At 39.5% G+C, this 13,654-nt stretch overlaps 1 long non-coding RNA gene across 1 annotated transcript; it reads left to right on the forward strand.

Moving 5' to 3' along the window:
- The first annotated feature begins 533 nt into the window (after positions 1-533).
- On the forward strand, positions 534-13,429 carry LOC109280884 (uncharacterized). Its single transcript, XR_002087342.2, has 3 exons — positions 534-880; positions 7,717-7,902; positions 12,759-13,429. It is a non-coding gene; the product is annotated as an uncharacterized LOC109280884 (long non-coding RNA).
- The last annotated feature ends 225 nt before the right edge of the window (positions 13,430-13,654 follow it).

Genomic DNA, 13,654 nt, shown 5'->3' on the forward strand with positions numbered 1-13,654 from the left:
GTAAATTTTATTTATTTCAGCATGAGGTAGCCATGCTCACCTAAGGTTTCAGTGTATTTTTCTATCACGGTAGCTGTCTAACAGGAGGCCTATTATCAGCACGTGTCAGCAGCTGGCAAAGCTATGATATGAGAATCTACAGTGTCAGCTCCAGCCTGCGGCATGCACTTCCACTAGATAAGGCTGACTTTCACTGAAATGGCCAATCTGTGGGATAGCTGCAGTTATTATCACAGAAGGAAGAACTGCAGCCCCAACAACAGCAGGCCAGCACAAACGAAAGACTATCCTTCCTGAAATACTAAGAATGGAGATGTGCAGTTCCCTTGAGATCTGTGCTTCATATCCCTGCTTTGTAAGCCCAACAGGAGAATTAACTAAAGATGTGCCAATGTGTTCAGCAGCACAGAGGGATGGTTCTGCCCTCTTATTCAGGTAGCTGGCACTTGAGCAAACTGCTTTAAGAGCTAAATGCATGTTAGGGTACTAAATTTTGTTGTATCCAACTATCCTACATACGGATTCTACACACCCATCTAAAAAAAATTTCAGCATCTGCAAGTCTCTATGTCCACCTAAAATGCTTTTCAGCACCCGTTTATAATTTTCTCTGCAAGTAAAACTGTTATACAAGGCCATAGAAAAACAGTCATGTCAATGATTTCCAATTGTGTGGTTTCTTATTAACCTAATGAAATTTCCTTTCTCCACATACTTTACAGACCTCCAGCATATTTTACTCCTCTTTTTTTTAAATGCTGAGGCACAGCTCTACACTCCCTTGTTTTTTAACATGCTAGATGATCTGAACATACTGAACCTTGTTTGAAAGACCAGTTATGCCATGCAATTCGGTCATGCCTTCCATGCTGTCTTTAAGGTGAGTTCTATAATAAAAAATGAAACAGAAAATTGCACAAATCAAAATTCCTTGAATGAAATGTATGCAATGACTTAATCAGTTCTAGCACAGCATGCTTAAATGGTCCTAAACTAACTAGTTTGACATAGTAACTACACTAAACTACATCCTAATCAGGCTTTCAGAAGAAAGCCAGGCAAAAAAGCAGTATTCTTGGCACTAATGATGGTTTTTCAACATCTTGCTACTGCCATGAAATCAATTAATGAGAGCTGTTTTAATAGATATTATCAAATTGTCATCTTGCACACCTTTTAAACACGAGACCTGGAAAGCCAATTAATTTTAGCATATCTAAAATACAAAACATGTTGATTCTCACTTTCTATAATGTACACACGGTGTGCATGGAGGAAGTCTTTGCAGCCTCTTTGTATATTTCAGTGAGAAAAGAGAGAATGTGAATTTAATTTATTTTATTATCATCAGCATTGAATAGACATCCCCCCCCCCACACACACACGCACACACTACCACTGCGTAAATGGAATGTGCCATGAGGCAGTAGGTGGTCTCCATTTCAGAATGTTCCAAGCTCACAGCATGGCCACAGCTATGGCAAGATAAAAGGGCTTCAAAGCACTGGAGGATGGAAACTGCTGATGGCCTAGTGGTCCAGCCATGATTTGCAAAATGTCAATGAGTTAATACTAAAGTATTAGAATATGGCTTGTGGGGTTTATGTGCAAAGGAATTTCCATAAATTAAGACCAGGCAAAATAAGACCATAAAATGGACATTTTACATTGATTATTGACCTCTGTTTTGTTCACATAAAATCTCTTGAAACATTGTTACTTTGTCTACTGAATTAGTAATTGGTGTCATCAGTTGGGGGGGGGGGATTATTATACACACACATACACGCTTTCAAACCCCATATAGATTACACACCACAATTAAAATCATTCTCTGTGAGAAGCTGCTATCTATATGCATCAGACTAATTATTTTGTGCTTTTTTACTAAGATAATGGGCACACTGCTGCCAGTGGGCAAATCCTGATCATACATTATATCACACTTCCTAGCAATTTTGATGAAAACTACAGGTGGAGACAGATTATAATGGGAACATCTAATTGAAATTCATCTCCATTTTGCTTCAGATGGAAGACACGCTGCTTGAGCCCTGAAACATATTCAATTTCATTCAAATTGGATGCAGATTTTCAGGCAAAACTAAATTTAAAAAAAAAAAAGTGTTTCAAAGAGTCCTAGAAGAGACCAAAGAGTGCTGCAAATGCTCTAACTGTATTTTTAGATGTCTGTATACTTTGCTTTATTAGTTTTCTCCATTCTTAGTATTTCTAACTCTGAGGCCTCCTTACCAGGACAGGAAAGGAGTAATACAAATCCCACAGAGGTCTATCATTTTGATGGCAGCTTGACATGTTTCACTGACACATTCAGTCACTTTAAATCCTTGTGGATTCACTGGGACATTAACTGTTCAGCCTAGTTCCTTCCAATACATTCCCATCAAAAAATGGACAGTCCGTCGCTCTTTCTCCATTTGAAATCATCGTATGACTTAAAGTTGTTGTTTTGTATTGATGCTGTAACAGTATGACAGGCAGGAAGACTGAAGGCTGCTGGTGAAACAGAAGAACTGGTAGTCAAACAGTTTCTTTTAAAAAAGCTAATAATTAATAATAAAAGAATAGGGAGAGTGATTTGTTGCTCAGACTTGTCCAAAAATTCCCCATACGATTTAATAAATAAACCTTACATTGACCAATGTAAAGTACACCACACTTCACCGATAGTCTAAAGTTATACAGATAAAAACAAACAAAAGCAGTAGGGATTGTCAGATCAGGAAGGTTTGGTGCCAGCACGAATATTAAGTATTAGCTATGATGCCTTTTCTAGTCTTCTTACTTAGCCAGGCAACTCCATTCTATGGTATTTAGATTAAAAACTGACCCCTTAATTAATAGCTAATCCAATCAGATTATAAAACCTCACTGGAATCCTTGTGCCATTAACTTCAGCAGCAGGCCAAGTTTGAGAACAGGTTCCAGATGCTGTTGTATACACCAGTTTATCAGCCACAAATAACATTTTAGCCTTAGTAGATAGGGCTGAGATATACAGGATTATTGTAGGGGAGTTTTATGGGTACTGTTTTTCTTTCAAAACTTCACATTAACAAGTAAAAAGGATTAATAAAAATGATATTTTTCAAAAAACAAAAGGTTGGAACAATCATTTTAAAAACAATTTTGAAATAGATATTTTCTGCCTTTTAAGGAAAATCCACATTTTTTTCTTTTTTTGCCTATTTTATTACTAAAAGGGTGAAGGGGGAATGGGCATTTTACTTATTTTTACTTATTCCCTACTAAAAAGGGTGAGGGAATACAAAAAAAAAAGTGTGTATGTAATGGTATACTTTCCCATTAATCCCTATTTCTACAAAAAAAGGAAAAAATACAGAACTTTTAAAAATAAAATTCAAAAGCTGAAAGTAAATAGCAGTTTTCCCCATTGAAAAAAAACCATGGGATAAAGTAAAGCTTAAAAAGAAATGTATTTCCTCTTTTTATTTTTCTTAATTTCCAGTGGAACATCCTCTCTATTTGTTGGAAGGGAGAGGGGAAGTGAAAGAACAAGCTAGACCAAACATGGGGCTAAAATTTCAGTAAAGGGGGTAAAATTAATACTACTTCCATTAGGTTTGAAGGGGAAAAAATCACCAAAAATGTCTTCTACTGGAACTGTTTACAAACAATCACCTTATCCCCCTCCTCATCCCTTTATTTCAACCAAACCCAATGTAAAGTTAGGATTTATGTTCAATTCTGCTACTGTCTTAAGTAACTGCAGTTGCAAGTGCTTGCATCCAAGATTACTGCCCTACAGAGCACTTAGCAGAATGAATGAAAATTCAGAGATGAAATCTTAGCCAAAGATCTAATCCAGCACCTAGCACTGCAACATGAATTTCTACTTATGATTTTAATGAAATACCTGTGCCAACAAAATAAATATCCATTTATTTGCCCTGTTGTGGTATCTTGACTTTGATTCAGTGTTGACCTTTTTAAGGCTAATTCTCCTCAGATAAATCCACGAGCTCAAATTGCTCCTGGCATCTATACTATTCAATTTTCAGTAGCATGTCTCGGACATTGGTAAGACATACGTCAAAGATGCAGTGGTAGGTGCTTTGATGTGCCTATGGATGAATTGCTGATATAGTTTCATGCAGAGAAGATTTGTCTACGTGGCTCTACCCATTGATGAAAGCATAAGCAGTCAGAAAATGTGCTGACCTGACCATCTGTTCCTTTCTGATAATATGTAATTAAGTAATTTATTTATTTGTCACTTAAGCCCCCTCCCCTCTCCTCACATTAGTCAGGGATGATTATGTTAAATCCAGATGTAGCTAACATATTGCACACTCAAGTGAGCAGTGTGTTTACAGGCACATAACTAGCCTTCTGGCTATCTACCTTCAAAGAGTGTGCTCACAACCAGATTGCCTAAAAACCACACTTAGTATCCTTGTATGGAGCATTTAGGCTGATTTCACATATTGATTAATTAAATCACTCCTAGATTTCATATTTTTCTAAAGGGCAAATATGAACATATATCCTTATTTACCGGAATGAATCACTTTGCAGAAATCAAAGAGACACTGATATAGAGAAATGGCCCTGTACTCCACGCCTAGTTTGCTTCGATTTAAAAATGTATTTGATATGGCTGTCACCTTTCATTCATTGTCATCAGTGCCAGCACTGTGTATTTTATTGGATTTCAACACCCCACCCCACCCAGTGACACACTGCACTGTTTAGCTAGACTGGTCTCACTTCACTTTCTATACTTCCTTTGCATCAGGTGAGGATTACTGATAGGAGACGCTTACTTAGTCTGCACTCTTCCAACCAAGAATCCAACAGCCTCTCTCTACTACCTCTACTCTTTTTTTAAAGAGAGTTTGTATTCAATTGTTAAACAGTCTAAGACTCAGGTGGTCTACTACAAAACAAAACATGGTGATAGAAAAATAAGACTTGATTCAAACAAACAGACAAGAAAAAGAATGGCCTGAATCCCACAGCCTGAGCAGGAGGTGTAACAATTTGGCCAGGTGCCCAGGACAGCTGCCACACACAGGGCAGCAGCAATTTCCAGTTGCCACTGCTGCAATTGTTTTTTTCCCCGCTCACCTAGTCCCCTGCCAAATCAGTACCTGGGGCAGCTTCCCCAGTTGCCCCACCCTTGTTACACGAGTGCTAGGGGTTAACTAGATAGAATTGCCTTAACTTTAGTCACAAATAATCAAAACAAAATACATAATATTTTAAAAAGTCCTTCTGACCCTACTTTGTTTGCCTATCTGTTGGTCACACATTTCTAGGACTCTACCAAGATCTATTCCCTACACAGCCCATTATCTTGTCAGATGTCTAAGTCTTGGTTTATTATTGTACTAGCAATGGTTCTTATTTTTGCACTGAACCTTTGCTTCTTATGACTTTCCTAATATTCCTTTAAAAGTAGGTCCACATAAATGTAGATTTCCAACCCATACTTACAATCTCTATTCTATCTTTGTGACAGTGTGTGTGCACAGTGTGAATGTACAATCAGTACATTTGCAGATGACACCAAGCTGGGTGGACTTGCAGACACTTCAAAAGATAGAAACAAGATCCATAATGAACTTGATAAACTGGGTAAATGGTCTGAATTTAAGTGAATGAAATACAGCAAGGAGAAGTATAATATTCTGTTCATAGGACAGAACAATCATATGCATGATTTGCTCTGGTATTTCTACAGCCATTACTAGAATCTCTTTGAGGTGTCTAAAAGACCTGAATTTATATTTATGAGAGAGACAGTGCGTGTGTAAGCATGCCTGCTTTCTATTTGCTTTTACTATTAAAGCATAAGGTTGGAATCAATTGTATATCCCACTTGTAAAATATGAACAGACATTTCCAAAGCTCAGTAGCTTACTACCACTTGCCTTGTGGACCATAACTGCTCTCAAGTCAAACTATTGCTCCAAGAAGAACACGCATGCCTTCTGTTAACTCACTGGGGACCCTAGATCAAAAGAAAGAATTTAGTCCTAAGAACCAGATTTTTAAATAAATTTCTATGATTCTACCTCCAAGTTCTGTGCATAGTTAATTGCAAGCAGAAAATCTTCATTTCCAGACACAAACACTGGCTGGTAATTTCACATGTAATGGGAACTGGATGTTCCAATCTGTTCCCTAAGCAGGAACATAACAGTCTGCTACAATGGCTTAACTGCCCGAAACCCTTAGTGTCTAGCTACCCTATTTGCAAGGAGAAAAATTCTATTTGTGCACACATAAATGAAGAGTTTGTGAAAATGGTCTGCACTATTTTGGAGGCAAATGTTGAAAGTTAGGCTCTAAAAACGTATGCAAATGGAAAGTTTTAAAGCATCCACCACTGGAAGAAAGCCAATCTTATTTTCAGTACCCTTAAGAAAAGTGTCAAAAGTAAAATACTTTTTCTTTATTTCTCAATTAACAAAGTTTAATCTTGTTATTTTCCCCTAACTAATACCACCATTTATCATCACAGGAATGTGCCTCTTAAGAACAGTGTAAAACTTAAAACCTGCCATATTTCAGATTTTGTTACAAAGCCATAATTGAGTCCTGGCTTATCTAAAATTCCGATGAAGTTTATAACATTTGTTGGGGACCTACATCTCCCTCCAAGGATGCTATGGTTTCAAGTGAATTAAAGGTAACATAGCTAGAGGAATTAGGTAAGAAGGTTTTAAAACATTACCTACAATTTTCTTCATCTTGACACCAAATAACCAATTTTAAGGCCCCTCTTAGAAATCTCATGATTATACCTCTTTCCTTATTGGTTGTATAGAAGTCCTTACATATTAGCTTAAATATCTCATCTCTAATAAAGTAATAAATTAAGTTCCAAAATTCACCTGAGCGTTTCATCCGGTATGCCATTATGCTTAAAAACTTCTATGGAGTGGAAGGATAAAGAAATGAAGTAGCACACTGCTCCCATAAGTGAAAGCTTTGGTACCCAACCTCGGAAAAGGGCAAAAATGTTATTCATATGGACCATAAGAATGAATAAGGGACTGAATGGCCATCACTAGAACATTAAGTAGTCTAATATGAAAACCTTATTGTTATTTTATTGCTTTAATATTTTTATTAGCGTAATTATTTTGGAGATTTGAAATCAGTAAAGAAACCATGACAGCCATATAATTATAGTCCTAAGTAAAGTGTGATTGAAGGTGGATCTGAAGACCTTAGTTCTGCAATGAATTTTAGTTTTCCAAATATTTAGTACACTTTACATTTAATTTTGTTCTGATTTATGACTCAGTCTCCTGGGTGCAACTGTATATAAAAAAACTATTAACTCAGCAGAGGCAATTGTTAGTTTTTTATAATAAAAAATGCATACTGTTTATACCATTATTGCTCAGGAAATTAGGTAACATGCCTTCTAATACCCTGTGCGCAGGGTACTGTAGCAAACCACTTAACGTTCAATAATAGAGTATTGACTAGGTACAGTGATATGTGAGACAGTGCTCCAGTCAGATTAGGCAAGCTCCATGCTGCGTTAGAAAGAGTCCCTGTTGCAATACATTTATTCCACCTTGACAGAAAACTTTTCAGAACAGATTATCTGGAAAGACTTAAGAGGATCAGATTTAACCAAAATATTTTTCCACTTTGTTTTTAATTTATAAATGCTTAATAATAATGTTTGTTTCTTTCCTTCTCTTGCTCTAGGCATAGCATAATGCTGAGTGCTGGAATAAAGCTGTCTTTGAATTAAGACAAAGGAATATAGCATTTTCTCAACAAAAAAAATACCCTCCAGAAATCCAGTATTTTCATATACAAATCATTCTCAACATGCTTATCAGGATTTTGAAAGTCCTTTTGAATGAGGCCCATAGTCTGCAAAGTCACTGGGTATGATCTGCTTGTATGTTACATTATGCAAATGAGTATGCATGTATGCACACATACACAATAATTGGATAGTCCCCATCATTTCCAAATGGCATGTAGGAAATCAATGTATTGAGCCATAGAAGGATCTGATTACTTTCTTTTTTCAAGCAGTAAGCTGTGAACCATTGTTGGTTCAGAGATGACACTAAGCATCAGAAAGAAAATGTCTAAACAGGAAGGTATATGAGATTGCAAACCCCCCTCCTCCCCCAAAAAACAACAATTCCCGCCCCCCCCCCAAAAAAAAACCCACTCCCAAGGATAGTAAAGAAAGTTCCATCACTGAACAAAATACCAAATTATGATTGGATACAACAGTGTAGGAACAATCTAATTACTTAAAAGTTCCTTCATCTATATATTCTAGTACCCCATGTTATTTCTGTAGCTTCCTACAACAATGTCAGCTGCCCTTAAATGTCAGCTTCAACTGAAGGCTCAGATCTTAACACCTATAAAAATTGGCTGTATTTTCAAACTCAGCAGCTCACGCCTAGATTTGTTTGTGCTTCCAATTCTAACATTTGCATGTACAATACTAAGATGCAAAATTATGAGTGAAAATTTCAGTACCTTCAAACTTCCATCTGTCCTAATGCTTATGAGTGAATAATTCAATAAAGCAATATTTTCCAAAATTAACAACACGAAGAGTGAAGATGAGACTCACATCTATAAAGCTGGACTAGTTAAAATCCATTAGGGTCCTTTTACTCCCATTTTACTCCGTAATGAGAATAAAAGATACTGTATCAAATGTGTACAATCAAACTTGGGCAACTTAGAACATAATGATTTGGAAAAGTAAAGTCTTTACCAGGCATAGTTTTGATAAAAAGACCCCAAAAAAGAAACATGAAGTCAAGGCGACAACATTCTTGTGGTATTATTTAAAGGATGCATAAGAAGAGAAAATGGCATCTGCAGGAAAAAGTTATATGGTTTTCTATTGTAGGCATTCAAACTAATACCGCTTCAAAAATATTGTGGTAGCCTAACATATTTGTAGTTCAGGATATTAACTGGACAAATTGTGTAGAGACTGGACAACACAATTTATTAAACCTGTCCTGTTAAGACTAGAAATGAGCATAAGTAAAAAAAAAGAAGCAAAAAGAAAATACAACCCTATCTCATAAACATAGAAAGGTTTAGATCTAGATACAGGCCCTGTCTATAAAAGCTTTACAGCCCGGAGTTCGAATTATTTGCCATCCAATCAAATAGGTATGTCTGATGATTAAGAACTTGTTTTCACCTGATAAAAACCCATGTATCCAAAGAAAAAAATATTTATTTTACTCTACAGCAGTACTTAATGAGTTAATGTTTATTTATCCCATACAATCACCCAAGAAAACAAGTGGAAACAAGCCCCTCCCTCATAACTTTTAAATTAGGCCGGAGAAAGCTCTGTAAAGAAAAGCCCTGCATTGACTGAGCTGATAAGATAATAGATAAATAGATTTTTTTTTGTGCTATGATGTCTCTGGTGCTCAGAAAAAAGCATCTAGGAACCAAAATAAGCAACAAAATGCAAACATTTAAAATATCAAAAAAAGGAATTAATTATCTTTAGTCTATAGGAGAAACCAAGAAGAAAGAAACCAAGATGGTTCTTTACCACTGCACCAACTCAAAGGATCAACTGCCAGATACTGAGACTTTGGAAGTAGACACTGTATGAGAGACAAAGATTTTCTGTGATATTTTTTATTAGACCAACTGTATGGTTAGGAGACATACTGGACAAGCTTGTGGGCATCAAGTGCTCTTCTTTAGACCCCAAGTATACAGTTGGTCCAATAAAAGATATCATAGAAAACTGTTGCCTCCTGTACATTTCCTGGAACATCACTGCTACAGCAACACTCCAACCCTACCACAGTATGGAAGCAGACACTAGGTATAAAAAAGTGTTCACAGGATCTAGCTGAGGTTCAGGCAACTTAGTTTGAGGAGCCTAAACCCGAGTTGCAATCACTGAGTGCAAGTGGTCACCACTTGTGAGGATGGGGTGTGCAGGCATACGGAAGCAAGTAAATCATTGGAAGGGAAGGAGGGATCAGGGGAGGGGACTGTTGCATCCGGGGGGTACTCTCTGGTCCAGAGGTGTGCTGGTTGTGGAGGTGGAAAACACCCTGATCAGGGTTGTTGGGTGGTAAAAAACAGCACAACTCTAGAGCTATGGAAAGTAGCTGGGCGTTCCCAGTCCCAGGACTGTGCTGGAGAAGCATGCCGGCATTCATTAGGCTGAGTTAACCTATTTTGAGTCAGGTTTATGCATGCTGATCTAAAGATAATTCTCATCTGACAAGACTAACTTCAGACTGGGCATACCATTTTTAGGGTGATCTCCATGTAATATTTGTATGCACCCACTGAAATCTCTCCCTAGACAAGGAGCTGACTGAACAATTTTGTTGTAAAATACCTCAAGTTGATAGGGAAAATATCTTTCAGATTCTGGCTATAGACAGAGAGCACATTTGTCACAGGACTGGTTGTGCTGTGACTTGTCCCAGAATGAAGAAGGCAAGGGATGCGCATGTCCACACATCATCCTTTCAAGAGGGTTTAAAGGGGTGGCTGAATGTACAGATGCGCTTCCACTAGCAAGTAGCTACAGAGCGCAGATCGTAGAGTGCTTTGCATGCTATTCAAGTGCCCTTATGCTCTTGTGACTGACACTGCCAAACAAACCACCCACTGGTTGCTCAAATTGTGGGTGGCAAAATTTTTGTTGGAGGGATTTGGGTGTGATTCTTTGAAGGGGGATGCTCATGTGTGCGCTCGCTGCCAAAAAAGGTGCAGTACATAGTTATGTCTGGCTCCTAATCCGCAGCAGCAGCAGCTGCTGCCCTGAAGATGTCTTGCCTGCAGGTTGGCACATTATAGCTGGGCAGATGTGGGAGCCCCTCCAAAACATGGAGCAGCTTTTCTCAGCCAGGCAGACTAGCAATGATTTGTGGGAGTGAAAATCATGTCTACCTGAAATGATGAGCAGTGGTGTGTGAACTTCCACACATTCAGAGGCATCTTCATGGAGATCTGTGCTGAGCTTGACCCACACATACAGCAGCAGACAATGGAGATGTAGGAGCCTTTTTCTGTGGAGAAATATGTTGCCATCACTATATGGGAGCTCGCAATCCTCAGACAGTCTTTGGTCCATGGCAAACCATTTTGGCATGGTGTTGCAAGTTTAGGCTCCAGGGGTGGCCATGATGCCCCCTGGTGACCACACAACCCTTTCCCAGGTCCAGTGTACCCTCCCCTTCTCACTCACTTGCCATGCCTTGGTGTATTTAGCTGATTGGAAGGGTGGCTATTTAATGAGTCTTAGAGTAAGCTGCCATTTCACTGACAGTCAGTAAGTCCCTCCAGGACTCCAGTTTTGACCCTGCCTTCCAGCTAAGTGGGTCCTGTCAGCTCATCTTTCCCCAGAGTGCCTGTAGCCTTAAGGGCTATTCACAGCCTCTGACCTCCCCTACAGCCATGCTCATGCCACTCAGGTGTTGCTGTAGTACCTCCCTTGTTGGAGCCTTGGTCTTCTTGGCCTGTACTTCTTTTCTTTTGCTGGGCCTTCTAGCCCAGGCCCACTGTGTAGGACCTGGCTTCTGAGCAATGCCATGGGCAATGAGCCTACTTTGACTCTGCATGGGCCCCCCAGACCTGCTTGGCTTCCACCTGAGCTAAGCTACCCTCTCTCTCTTGCCTGTTGCCTTCTTTTGGGCCAAAACCCAATCTGTGTCCTGGGCCCCTAACCCCCAGTGGGCTCAGGATACCTACATGCCATGATAGTCCCAAACCCAAACCACCAAATTAAAATGTAACCAAGGAATAAGCACATTGGCTATAACAAACTTAATCCACTATAGGTGCAAACATCAACAGTAGTCTGCTGCCTGGCAATAAGGCTTCCTCTTACCCAGGGTTGTATACCCCTGTAAACCATCGACAACTCACTGGTAGTCCCCAGCACAGCTCAGAAGTGAGCCAGGTATCCTCCGGAAGCTTTCCAGACCAGGAGTTCTTCACTCTGCAGTTTGCTGGGCTAGACTGCCTGATCTGGCTCAGGATCTAGGTTTATAATCGGCCTAAGCCCCACCCCTTCCAGCAGGTGGTGCTCCAGTCCCATAGCTTTCTCATTAGGGCCTGAAGACTGGTTGCCAGGCAGCCTTTGACTGTTGCTCTAGCAGCCCTTTGCTGCCTGAAGTAGTCTCTGTCTCATTGTCTGGCAGCTAGTTCTACAACAGGCAGTCATAGCCTGTTGCCCCAAACTGCCTATTCATTCCCCTGCAGCCAACTCACCCTCGGCAGAGTTCTCCTGACTATCCTGAAGGTGTATCCTTTTTCTCTCACTGTGCATCTCCCTGCCATTCTTTGCTGCCTTCCCTCTGGTAGCTGGTCTGTGGTCAGCTGTCTGAGCTCTGTCAGCTGAAGTTTCTCTCATTACAGTAACATGGAGCCCCAGGCTTTCTGTTACAGATGGGCAAATCAATGACTGGAGAGATATATAATATGACCCAACAGATGATAGCCCTGCACATCATATGCCTTGTATTCCCACCAGAAGTCATGGACAGGTCTGCCAACCTGGGGTTCCCCAAATGCATGGGTACTGCTGACAGCACATATATCACCATCCTTTCCCCTGTGCACCATGGTCATGAATTCATCAACTGGAAGGAACATTCTTGATCATGCTTCTGGCAGTTGTTAACTACCATGGCCACTTCATGCATGTAAATGTTAACTGATCAGGCAGAGTGTACAATGCCAGAATATTTAATAGATCCCTCTTCCCTAAGGTGGTGGAATGGAGAGTTTGCCCCTGGTGTGCCTGAAATACAGGATGAAGAAGTTACTTCACTCCCACTGCTAATCGGGGACCCTGCCTACTCACTGCATCTCTGGTATATGAAGCCTTTCACTGGGTGCCTGGATGCTCACAAGGATTTATTTAACTACCAGCTTAGCAACCGGAAGAATGGGTGTGGAGTGTGCTTTCAGGTACCTCAAGGCTTGCTGGAGGTGCCTGAGGACATGCATGGCAGCCAGCAACTACAATGAGCCCTGGTTTGTGGTCCTTGCATTTGTTCTGTGCAATGTCTGTGAGGCCAAGGGGGAGACCCTGCCAAACAGTGCAAGATTTTGCTAGTCAAGGTACAGCAGCCCATGGCTCCTACAAATGATGTGCAAGTGGATTCTCAAAACATGGTCTCCCATGACAAGAGCAATGTCTGTTCTTTGCCTCCAAGAATCATATTTGTGTAGGTAAGAAACTGTAACCATCATGCTAGAAACAAAGTCACTTTTGTTATAATAAATACTATCCATCTGGACTTACCAAGGAAAGGTGGAACTCAGCATACTGTTTTTTCTACATCTTACACTTGTATTATAATTTAGTTTTATTATGAAATCAAGCTTTCTGATGCCATGAGCCAGATAAACCTGGATAAATTAGTATTACAGTTAACCATTCTGTTACCTTTGCATTTGAATTCTTATGCTTTGTAAACTGAAGCAAGTTAGCTCAATATGAGTTAGCCCAATAAGTAGTGATTGAAACGCCAGATGTATAGAGCCCTCATTGTCTCCTTTTCCTAAGACTATACTGCTTAAGAAGTTCTGTTTGAGATCTTGTATTTTTTGAATAAAAGGTGGGTTTTAAAGACATGGAACAGTGCTAGATGTTAAATTG

The sequence above is a fragment of the Alligator mississippiensis genome, chromosome 9 (assembly GCF_030867095.1).
Source record: "Alligator mississippiensis isolate rAllMis1 chromosome 9, rAllMis1, whole genome shotgun sequence".
In the NCBI taxonomy this organism is placed as follows: Eukaryota; Metazoa; Chordata; order Crocodylia; family Alligatoridae; genus Alligator; species Alligator mississippiensis.